Here is a 12,331-nt window from a genome sequence, read left to right on the forward strand (position 1 = left end):
CACTGGATTGCTGTTAAAAACATCCTTAAGTGCTTAAGAAGGACTAAGGATTTGATGTTGATCTTTGATGAAGATCAGAGCTGAAAGTTGAGGGATACACCGATTCAGATTTTATGGCAGATATCGATGATAGAAAGTCTACATCGGAGTATATCTTCTTGTGTAATGGTAGTGTGGTTAGCTGGAAGAGTTCTAAGCAGCCGATCATTGCAGATCGATGATAGAAGCTAAGTATATCACCACCTTTAAAGCTGCTAAAGAAGTCTTTTGGTTTAAAAAATTTATTGCGGAGCTGGATGTGATGCCATTTGATGCCATTACACTGCACTGCGACAACAACGGTGCCATAGCCCTCACTTAGGAACCAAGATCACACCAGAAGTCCAAGCACATAGAGCAGCGATTTCACATCATACGCGAATACCTCGAGAAGAAGTTCGTCGAGGTACAGAGAGTCGACTCCGTACTAAATGTGATGGACCTACTGATCAAGCCTCTTAACCAGCAAAAGATCGAAGCTCATCTTGAGAAGATGGATCTTAGGTATATAGTCAATTGACTTTAGGTCAAATGGAACTTTGTTGGATTTATGTCTTAGAAACCAATTGTATGTTTGGTCTATGATTTATCCTAAAAATTAACAAAGATAATTTTTGTATATTTTTAAAGAGTTAAAAATTTGAGACATAAATTAATTAGTGGTTAATTTTTAAATGCTCCCGATCAAAGGATCATCATGGAGGACAGTGATCAATCTATTTGAGATCGATGCACGGTTCACCTCCCTTGTGGACAGATGAGTCTCAGATCTTGGTGTAGAGACACTGGAGTGAAGGTACAAGTGGTTGTTAGAGAATAACTTACACTGAGCGTGACCAACACGAGAACCACATGGATGTCTACTCACTCGTTAGTGATCTTCTCGATGCTGCAGTGATGTGAGTAGTCCTTTGATTTGCGATGTCATTGGCTATTCACAGTGAGGCTACTAGGATTGACTGCATATTTTCTTGATTCCTAGTCATTCAGATCCTTGCTGTGTATGTTGGTTTCAGTAGGTTCAGGTTCGCTGTTTGGAATAGGATGCACCTAGATGGAATCTATCGATCTTGATAGAAAAAAAAAATCCTGTGCGATTTGCAAGACTGAGTTCAGAAATTTTTTGGCCAAAGCAAGTGTGAATACTAAAAAAGAGTTTTCACCGAATTCACAAATGAACTCAAGTCGAGTCAATCTAGCATATAATTGTGATGGGGTCTGACAAGTTCTCCATGACCTCCGTCAAGTCGAAACTCATGATAGAAAGACTGAATCATACGATAATTACACCTAGAGATTCATACTTTTATTCTACTGTGTTGTCACTATATACTGCTAGGTGTCACTGATAGATTGTGAGACTCATTGGGCATTGTCTTGATGATCGATGGCCCTCGAAGGATAAAATTAAAAATATTTCAATCCATCGAAAAGAGTTTCGATGATATTGTGATGGAGATCACAATATATCTCACTATCAGATAGAATGAAACTTATGGGGTCACACATTAAGAGATTTAATCTCAAATTTGCCAATTGAGCTTATGAAGTTTCAATTAGGTTAGGATTTATTAAAATTCTACTAGGTTTATGAGAACTATGCTAGCACACGGTTAAACCTAATTCTTCTCGAAACTTCGATTTGATCAAGTCCATATCCTTGAACCTAACCTAAATCCATTTGGATTTAATTGGGCTCTTAATTGTGAGCCCAAGAAGATTTAATTGATTAATTCATTGGTATAATTATCCTAATATTATCTCTTCTTTATCTCTTAATTATCTATAAGTGTGCATGTGGAATAGATGAAAGATTGGGTGGCGCCTTCCTTCTATTTTGGCAAGAATTGGTTGCCAAATCCTAGAGAGGCCTACCCCCTCTTATGTGGCATAGTGTGGAGGAGAGAGAGGTGGGGCCACACCTCTTTTTATTTGGATAGAAACCCTATTGTGGGGCTCCAAGAGTTGGCACCCCAACCACCTGATATGTAGTCCTATAATACCTCTTGTACATGCTTAAAGGGGCTGATCATATAACATTTATATCTAATTTTAATTGAAATAAATCAGATTAAAAAGATAGAGGATTCTTATGAGATAAGGATCTATCTTTTTAAGATAAATGGATTCCTATTTTGTGTCAGGGTAGTGCTTATATAAAGGGTATATCTTTAGGGTTCCTAGCTAATTGATTTTAGATGAAAAATCTCTCCCTCTTCTTTCTCCACACCTCCTCTCCTCCCTCTCTTCCTTTTCGCACCCAAGAGTTGGGCGTCCCCTCTTCCACACGTCAAGAGGTAGTGCTTGGTGACTTAGAGATTGAAGATCGAGGAGAAGAAGAAGGAGGCTGCTGATCAAGGAGTTGATCATGCAGTCCAGATCAAGTGTTGATCAAAGTACTCAAGGCTAAAATTCTTCTTGAGAAGAAGAGTCTTCTATAAGGAGAAATCAGTTCGAGATTGATCCCGATGGATACTCGTAGAGGCCGAATACATGTGCAGCTCGAGCGTCTACAAATCATGATCATTAGAAGCGGTGAATATCTATCCGTACCAAGGTAATAAGATTTGATCTCATATTTATTTCTAAATTTTAGATTGTATATATGTATTTTCTCCTAGATTTGGATAGGATTAGATTTGATCTCTTGCATGTGGGGTTAAAAGGTTTAACCCGTTTTGTTTTCCGCTGTGTATTTCAAAAGTTTTGAAATCTACACATACTGTCTACCCAATTTTCTAACATTATCAAAGAGGTCTCGAGTATAGATTTAAATTAGATAAGGGTTCCCTACCACATGATAAAATTTAGGAAACATCTGATTTATGATGGGATGCCAAAAGTATCTGGGATGCCAAAAGCATCTGGGAAAGCTGCGAAGCGACATATCATCCCAAAGAGTCCTTCTGTTGAAAGGCTCTTATATTTTTTGATATGTTCTTTTGTGAGGAAGTTGGGATGGATGAAAAGTTGCTTTTAGTGCCCCCTTTTAAACTATAAAAATGGGGTGACAAATAGGAGGAAGTCATCGGAAGCAGTCTGTCTTATCTTATCTTGTTAAGACAAAAATTCCTCTCCCTCTCTTCCTACATCCTTAGCCTTTTAGGACAAGCCTTCCTAACCTAATACAAGTCTGATTAGAATTAGGATAAGACTCTAGAGGGTCCTAAAAGGGGCTATCCAAGTAGTCAAGAAGAGATTTGAGTTAGGTTCGAGAAGTGGTTTGATCAAATCGAGTCAGATGAACTCGGATCCAGCATTTGGGTTCAGAAGGAGCATTTTTTTGAACTAGTTTCTATGTGGATCAATGTTGGAGGGTGAACACTTGGGTGCCTCTATTAACAAATATGTCTCAAGATTTGATCTATACTAAGCCCACAGTGAGGTCTAAGATGACGAACGGAGTCCAACGAGCCCAAGAACAGCCTAAACGGAGTCCAAACGGTGAAGATACACGTGAAAAAAACTTTAAGTAGGTGGCATAGTGCATGAGACGGCAGAGGCCGTCGCGATGCAGTCGGGCCCAGCGGACATGCATGCACGCAGGCGCGCATGGCCCAGCATGTGGGCAAGCCCAATGCAGCTGCACGTGCAAGTCAGCCCAGTGCTCGTGCGGGCGCCCAGGCCCAGCACCCTGTGTAGGCCATGGAGGCCGAGTGGATCGATCACGCGATCCACATGTAGTCCAGGGGCGTTTGTGCGTGATCCAGCGGTTCAGATCACATGCGATCATGATCGGATAGTTGGAACTCAATCTAGACATGATCAATCTTGATCTGAGGATATAGTGCATGATCGAATGGCTCTGGTGCGAGTCGGTCACGATCGGACGGCCATGGATAGTTATAAGGTTGATTGGGACTCAATATTCTTAGTATAACAATATTTTTGAGATTCTGAAGCCTATATAGCTCTGATTGATGAGCCATTTATTGTGTTGGGTAGCTAGTGATGTTCTGGAGGTGCAAAAAGGTTTCAAGAGAGATTTTAGAGAGCTTTTATAAGGGTTTTGGGACTTCTTGTTGAAAGACTCTTGTACAAGGATTGAGTGGTGAGTTTCTCTTGTATTGGTTGTGTTTTATTCTCTCATAGTGAAACTTGTACATCCCATGGAGGTAGGCTTAAGGTCGATCCATGTATTTCTATTATGTTTCTTATTTTGTTTCTTCTTTCTTCCTACTGCACCATGTGGTACCGGATCTTGCATAATAATTGGTATCAGAGCAAGATGGTACCAAAGCATAGGCTGCGATGGTGGTGATTGAGATAGAAGATAGAGAAGATAAGCACAATCAAGATGGAGATCAACAGATTTAATGAAAAGAGTAATTTCTTCTTATGACAGGCAAGGATGAAGGACGTGCTCATCCAGCAAGAGTTGATCGATGCTCTCTTGTATGAGGAGAAGCCGACTACTATAGAGGTACAAGATTAGAGATGGCTCTAGATGCAAGTGGTGAGTATGATTTGCTTGTACCTAGCAGATGAGGTAGTGATCCATGTGCTTGGCAAGACTTTTTCGACAATACTGTGGTCGAAGCTCGAGGAGTTATACATGACGAAGTCTCTTACCAACATCCTCTTCCTTTGGAGGCAGTTCTACCAGCTACGGATGATTGAGGGATAGTGTGCAGGAGCATCTCAGCCACTTTCAAAAGATCCTCACCGACCTCTTCAGCATTGGCAAGAAAGTTGAGAAGAAGACCAGGGCACTGGTCTTGCTAGCATCGCTTTTCCTTCATATGAGTCTTTAGTGATTACTCTTCTAGTAGGAAAGAACACCATCAAGATGGATGAGGTCACTGTGGTGATTCTCCAAAATGAAGTTCTCATGAGGGAGAACCCAGCTTCGAGCTTAGGTAGCGGCAGCTCAGCTTTGGTGGTTTCCAGAGGAGCAAGAGGTGATAGGCAGGGTGACAGAAGATCCAACGAGAGAGGTCCAAGTCCAGGATGAGAGTGAGTAAGATCAGATGTTATCGATGTAATGAGTTAGGGCATCAAGCCAGAGATTGCCCTTAACTCAAGGATCGAATGAGGGCTACTGCAGCGATGGCCAATAGTGAGTCAGAGGATGATGTCTTAAAGATATCTGACAAGGTATCTACTTCTTTCCAGCAGTGGATCTTAAATTCTATATGCACCTATCATGTATGTTGTAGAGAGGAGCAGTTTGACTCCCTAGAGAGTAGTGAGGGCACTGTTTATCTATCGAATAGATCGAGCTATACAATCAGAGGCATCGGGATGGTCAACAAAAGGACACATGATGGTTAGTGATAAGATTGGGGTAGGTCATAGGAGACTTCTTCGAATAGGTCTATTGTCGTAGAGTGAAGTCGAGAGGCGAGAGGCGATGTCATAGAGTGAAGTTTCTATTATCGTAGGAGACTTCTCTGAATAGGTCTTTGATCAGAGTGGACACAACCCATGATGGAGGTGGGATCGAGTAGCCTGGCTCTACTTCCATGTTTGCCCATCCATGAGACAGCAGGCATGCCCCAGGGCATGGGGGTGAGATGGATCACAGGCTTTCAGAGATAGATAGAGATCGAATATCGAGTCGAGGTAGAGATTGTTAGAAAATATACCTTAAGATTTGATCGACACTAAACCCACAGTGAGGTCTAGGATGACGAACGGAGTCCAACGAGTCCAAGAATAATTCAAACAGAGTCCAGATGGCGAAGATACACATAAAAGAAGTTCAAAGCAGGTGGCATGATGCACGAGGCGATGGAGGTCGATGGCAGTGCAGTCGGGCCCGACGAATGCGCACGCGTGCGTAGGCATGCATGGCCCAGCATGTGGGCTGGCCCAGTGCAGGCACACGTGTAGGCCGGCCCAGCACACATGCAGGTGCCTAGGCCCAGCACCCAGCATGGTCCACCATGGATCGCAGGGTGCTGGGCGGTCCATGGAGGCCGCATGGATCGATTATGCAGTCCATGCGTGGTCCAGGGGCATTTGTGCACGATCCGATGATTCAGATCGTGTGTGATCATGATTAGATGGCTGGAAGTCAATCCGAACATGATTAGGCTTGATTTGAGGCTGTAGTGCACGATCGGACGGCTCTAGTGCGGACCGATCATGATCGAACGGCCACAGATAGTTTTAGGATTAAGTGGGACTTAATATTACTAGTGTAACAATATTTTTGAGATTTTGAAGCCTATATAGCTCCAATTGACAATCTATTTATCGCGTTGAGTAGCTGGTGACGTTTTGAAGGTGCAAAAAAGCTTCAAGAAAGGTTTCAGAAAGCTTTTGTAAGGATTTTGGAGCTTCTTATAAAGAGACTCTTGTACAAGAGTTGAGTGATAAGTTTCTCTTGTATTGGTTGTGTTTTATTCTCTCATAGTGAGCTTGCATGCCCCATGAAGGTAGGCTTGAGGCCAATCCATGTATTTGTATTGTGTTTCTTATTTTGTTTCTTCTTTCTTTCTGCCGCACCGTGTGGTACCGAATCTTGCACAACAGCCTCATAAAAATTGATCATCACCAACTTAGAATTTAATAGGTATGCTTCCTGTTACTTCTTATTAGATTATATTTTGATTGCTATTATCAAGGTATCTTAGGCATTAGAATTTTGATGCGTTAGGATGTTTTGAATAAAAAATTTTAAACACCTAAGTATTTCGCTGCACCACCATAACCCAATAGACTGTAGTAGATTCATTGTAGGAATAGGATGTGCACTTAGATGAGATCTATCGACATTGATAGAAAAGGAGAAGTCCTATATGATTTAAGAGACTGAGTTCAGAAGACCTTGGCCAAGGTAGAGTGAATGATGGAAAGGTGTTTCCATAGATTTCACATAAGAACTCAACTAGAATAAAATCTTACATATGACAGATGATGGGGTTTGATAAGTTTTTCATAACTTTCATCTCGTCGGGACTCATAATAGAAGAACTGAATCACATGGTAACTATATCTAGAGGTTCATTCTTTCTATTTTACTGGATTTCTCTGTTAGAAAATATGTCCCAAAATCCAATCGTCAACCTGTCGATGGTTGAGCAACCTTGTATTGTAATTGATTTGTTAATAAATAAAATATAATTTTAGCATTTTCATCATAAGTTTTCATCATCTAATGAACTCCGTTGTTGTGATGAAATCCTTAGGACTATTTAGGTTCGATAAAGATAGGATTTATCGATTTGTCCTTAAAACTGTTCACGATCAAATGATGGGCTGTTAATAAGGACGATAGCTTCTATCGAGCATAGGTCACTGTAGGCCATATGGATTGGTTGTCCTCTTAACCAAGGAGTGTGAAGATACTGGTATGACATACAGGTGAGATATAAGGGTACATCATCATTGAACGTGACCAACTGCAGAGCATTCTACTGTCAAAAATGTCTCTGATAGGATATAGATATAAGTGTTCCTTAGACCTGAGATCGTCTCAATGACTTGCAAGTAACTCACTGTGCTTTGGTACTGGACTAACTAAATTTTTAATTTAGTGACGGAAGGTTTCTGAGCACAGTCAAGTACTTGCAAAGTCAGAGTGTGATCAAGATGGGATTGACCACTCCAAGAGTTGGAGAAGAATGAGTCGCTGTATTTCAATTTAGCAAAATCTTGGTCAGGGTAATCCATCATATGGATTTGATATTTTGAAATACAATGTGGATAATCTGATCAGAGTTGACAGTTGAACTTTGAGGTGTCCTATGAGTATTTTGGTCAAGAGAATGAATTATATGGAAACTATATCCGCATGGGTTCTAAGGATGTTGTTCTACACATTCGACCTATCCGATCGTCGGGTACCATTGCTAAATGATTACTTCGATTGGTATAAAAATTTATTTCTATACTACCAATTTAGGTTCGGACCTATGAGATCACATACATTAAATTTCATGATCCGATCGGATGGTTGATCAATAATTAAGAATCATTCTAGGGTTAAACGATCAATACGATTGACATTTAACCTAGTGCAAATGTTGCAAGAGAATTGATTAACAATTTGATTGCTAATTGGCTTAATTAGATTAAGCCAATGGATTGAGATTAAGTCTAGTTGAATATGATTTAATTAGATTTGATTTAAATTTGATTGGATCAAGTTCAATTAGTTTATTGGATAAGTCAAGTGCAAGGAAAAACTAGTCCTAGTTCAATTAGGACTTGGATCAACCTAATTTGTAATTCGATTAAAAAATTAAATTAGATTTAAATCTAATTTAATTTGATTAAATTAGATTCTTAATTGGATTAAGACCTATTTTAATTAGGTTGATTTAGTTGGTTTGATTTGATTTGAGAAATCAAATTTGAACAAGTCATAGATTGAATCCTAGTAAGACTAGGATTCCATCTTGCGCCACCTTAGCCTCCCTGATAAACACTTAATTTAAGTCATTTAAAGCAAAAAATTATATTTAATTTATTTTATTTATTAAAAATTTGATACTTCTTTTTATGTTTTACAGAAAAGATGATCGCCGATACAAAGAGTCTGATTCGTAGATCAAAAAGATTCAAGTTTGAAGAAAATTGGACTTAAAACTAAAAGAAGGATGCATACGGTATTATAGAAAATGAAGATACTATGCAAGGAACCTAAAAAGGATATAAACTCATTTTAAAGAAACAAATGTTTCTTTTTGTAAAGGAGTGTAAACAGTTAATGGGTTCATGCGGAAGGAGCGCGCGGAAGGAACGCGCGGGTGCGGCATCACGGCATCGGGCACGGCATCGGGCGTGGTAAGGCGGGCGCGCGGGTTCACGGGGAGTTTGGCAAGGCGGACACAGTGGTGAACAAAGGGATCTTAAAATTAAAGAAAAAAATTTAATACTTGAAAATACTTCAAGATAAAGAATTTATATTTTCTTTATCTGCTTGTGATCTTTCCATCTCATCCATTCATCTTTTAGTCCTTAGTATTTTCTTTAGTCCCACATCAGAAAACCATGTAAAACTTCTCCCTCCTAACACCTATAAAAAGACTTTTGTACTTTCATTAGAGGGGGAGCCCAGAAATTCTTCTAGAGCCTTGCATAGAGGAAGAGAAAGGGACTACTCCATGAGCAGCTAGGCTAGCAATCTCGGGAGTGGAGAAGAAATTTTATAACGACACAGAGTGGGTTTATTGTTCTAAACTTTTTTGTATTTTTTTATATGCAATAAAGATTATGCTTTTTATTTAAATCATCATGAGTTCTTTATTTGCTCTCTTTCATATGCTTTTATTTATGCTTTCCTGTTAGATTAATATTAGGAACAACTTTTACTTTTCGGAGACGCACCGTGATCTACGAGTACAGGGCGTGCTGAGAAAAGAAGAGTTGTTTACCTAGTACTTTCCGAAGACACACCATGATCTACAGGTACGGGGTGTACCAAAGAAAGATAGATATTTTTTCTAAGATTAATCACATCTATTTAATTAAAAAAAAAAGAGATACAACTCTACTAGTGCAAAATTAATTCAAAACTTCCGAGCTCTTTATTTTTTAATTACATCAATTTTAAGATAATTTATTTTTTAAATCAAAACAATGCTTCTTTCTTTTATTTTGTAATCTCAACTTAGCCCAAGATCTCTGAGGATATGATCTCGACTCATCCTACCTATGTAGTGAGTAGAGTTATTTTTGGTGCTATCAACGACTACGCATCAAATTTTGGTGCCGTTATCCGAGACCTTGGCATGGTTGAATAAAAAAAAAAAGCCACTGACATTTTATAACACTTAACTAAAATAGCATAACCTCAAATATAAAAATTTCTAACTTGATTGGACATCTTGTTTCTTTGCATTGCATCTCCATAATTAACTTTAAGGGTGCAACCCATTAACTAAGATAAGGTGGAGATTTGATCATCCTTCCTTGGCCCACAAATCACTCCCTTGCATTTGCATAACCTAGACCTTAATCTAAAATTAATTAGACGTTGACACCTAAGGATTTCGAGCTCATTAGAACAAGTGACCCTGAGAGTTGAACCAGGTTAGACTTGGTCAGCTAGCTGGTGTCTAGGAAGGTGGTTTCTAATTGGTTCCGTTCGCTGACCTGACCAATTTAATTGGTGTCTAAGGAAAGCAATGGGGGGACTCCCACCGACCTTACACTTATCTGGCCAGTTGGTTGGTTAAGCTCCGACTTGGAGGGCTTGAAAGCAAACTACAGTTAGGAGCTGTCTAGAACTAGGGTAACTTTAGGATAGAGAGTCCACTGCGTGCTAACTTGTTTGTAATTAAAATCTAACCACAACTAATTCTTCTATTAGTTTTAGGACTTCTTAGGATCTCTTCTTTAGAACTCTTTTCTCTCTTCTCTTCTCCTCTTAATAAAAAAAAATATAATCCTTAACAGACTAGGATAGTTCTACATAGACCTTTTAGTTGCATGTTAGGTCGATGATCACTAAAACCCGACTTGCAACCATTAGACGAAGAATTAGAAAAGACTCTTAGGACTATCCGAGTTAGAAACATGACTGCACTTGGTGAGGCTAATCCTCCACGCTCATTGAGAGAATATTTCACTCCATCCTCGTATACCTACTCTCCATGCATTCAAGCACCTCCAGTAGAAGCTACCCAATATGAGATTAAGTCTAGCATTATTCAAATATTGCCATCATTCTATGAACTTAGTAACGAGGACCCATACAAATACTTGGATGAATTTCTTGAAATTTGTTCCACAGTAAAAATTCAAAACTTCTCTGATGATGCTCTTAGGTTGAACTGTTCTCTTTCTCACTTAAGGACAAAATCAAGCATTGGTTAAATTCCTTAGACTCTATAACCATTTCAACTTGAGATCATCTTCAGAGAGAATTTCTCAAGAAATACTTTCCAATTAGAAAAACAAATCAAATTAGAAAAGCTATCACTAGTTTTTTCTAATTGGAGGGTGAACTTTTTCATGAGACATGGAAAAGGTTAAGGAACCTCATTCATAAATGTCCACACCATGTTGTCCCTAAATGGCAACTTTGTCGGTATTTTTATGATGGTCTATTGGAGAAACACCAACAAATGGTTGATGCATCATGTGGTGGGACATTCATGCTAAAGAGTGAGGATGAAACCTAGCAGCTCTTTGAAACACTTAGTGAGAATTCCCGACATCATATGTCTGCCACTTCTAGAGAACAATCCATGCTTCAACAAAAAAGAAGTGGAATTTATTAGATTGGAAACGTCATGGATATCCACAGTAAGGTAGATGAACTGTCTCAAAAATTAGACCGTCTACTAAATACTGGACAATCCCCGATTCCACCTAACCTAATCCAAGAAGTTTGTGCATTATGTGCAAGTCCGAACCATTTTGTTAGTGAATGCCCAGCCGCACCTCAATTTTCTGAGTTTGTGCACGAGCAGGTTCAGCAAGCTCAAGTCCAACAAGCTTGCAGACCAGGAAATGATCCATATTCGAGCACTTATAACCCCGGCTGGAGAAACCATCCAAATTTTTCTAGAGGCCACAACCAGTGGTTCGCCCTACCGCACCTCGACCTCAATATCAGGACCCAACATATAGGCATGGACCATACCATCAATTTCAAAATGCTCCTCAACCGTCTACTACTGGTCACAGCTCAGCTTTTGAGGAAAAAGTTCTGAAAGCACTAGAATGATTAGAAGTCAACACTCAGACCCTTAGCTCCCACACACAATCCATTGCTAAGCTAGAGACCCAAATAGGTTAACTAGCGACTGCATTCAGTAGGAGAGAAGGAGAAAAATTATCTAGCCAACCAGAGAGCAACCCAAGAGGGCAACTTATGATTGAGAGCTCTAATACCCCAGAAGCTTTTTCTGAACATGCCAAATCAATCATGACTCTGAGAAGTGGGAAGATCATTGAACACACTAGTAAAACCAATGAGATCGACCCTAAACCTCTAACCGAAGCCAAATCACCCAAGAACAAGGAGGACCTTAAAATAGAGAATGAACCAACTGCATCGGAATCATCTTACTTTCCTAAAGCCTCATTTTTGGATGCCCTGAAAGCCCCTATTCCTACAGATAAGAAGGGAGGAAGACTTGATGAGATGTTAGAATTGTTTAAGCAAGTCCAAATTAATCTTCCCTTCTAGATGCAATCAAACAGGTCCCGGCTTATGTCAAATTTTTGAAAGATTTGTGCACCAAAAAATGTAAATCTAGATCACAAATCCCAAAGAAAGTATGCCTCACTAAACAGGCTAGTTCTGTCTTCCAGCATGCCACTCCTCCAAAGCTTAAGGACCCAGGAGCTCCCATCATTTCCTATGTTATAGGAGATTATCACATTGAAA

The 12,331-nt window shown here is 39.5% G+C and overlaps 1 non-coding gene across 1 annotated transcript; it reads right to left on the reverse strand.

The window, feature by feature from the left end:
* Nucleotides 1–10,895: 10,895 nt before the first annotated feature.
* LOC140857653 (small nucleolar RNA R71) lies at nt 10,896–11,002 on the reverse strand. The gene has a single exon (XR_012141146.1). It is a non-coding gene; the product is annotated as a small nucleolar RNA R71 (small nucleolar RNA).
* Between the last annotated feature and the right edge of the window lie 1,329 nt (nt 11,003–12,331).

The sequence above is a fragment of the Elaeis guineensis genome, chromosome 4 (genome assembly GCF_000442705.2).
Source record: "Elaeis guineensis isolate ETL-2024a chromosome 4, EG11, whole genome shotgun sequence".
In the NCBI taxonomy this organism is placed as follows: Eukaryota; Viridiplantae; Streptophyta; class Magnoliopsida; order Arecales; family Arecaceae; genus Elaeis; species Elaeis guineensis.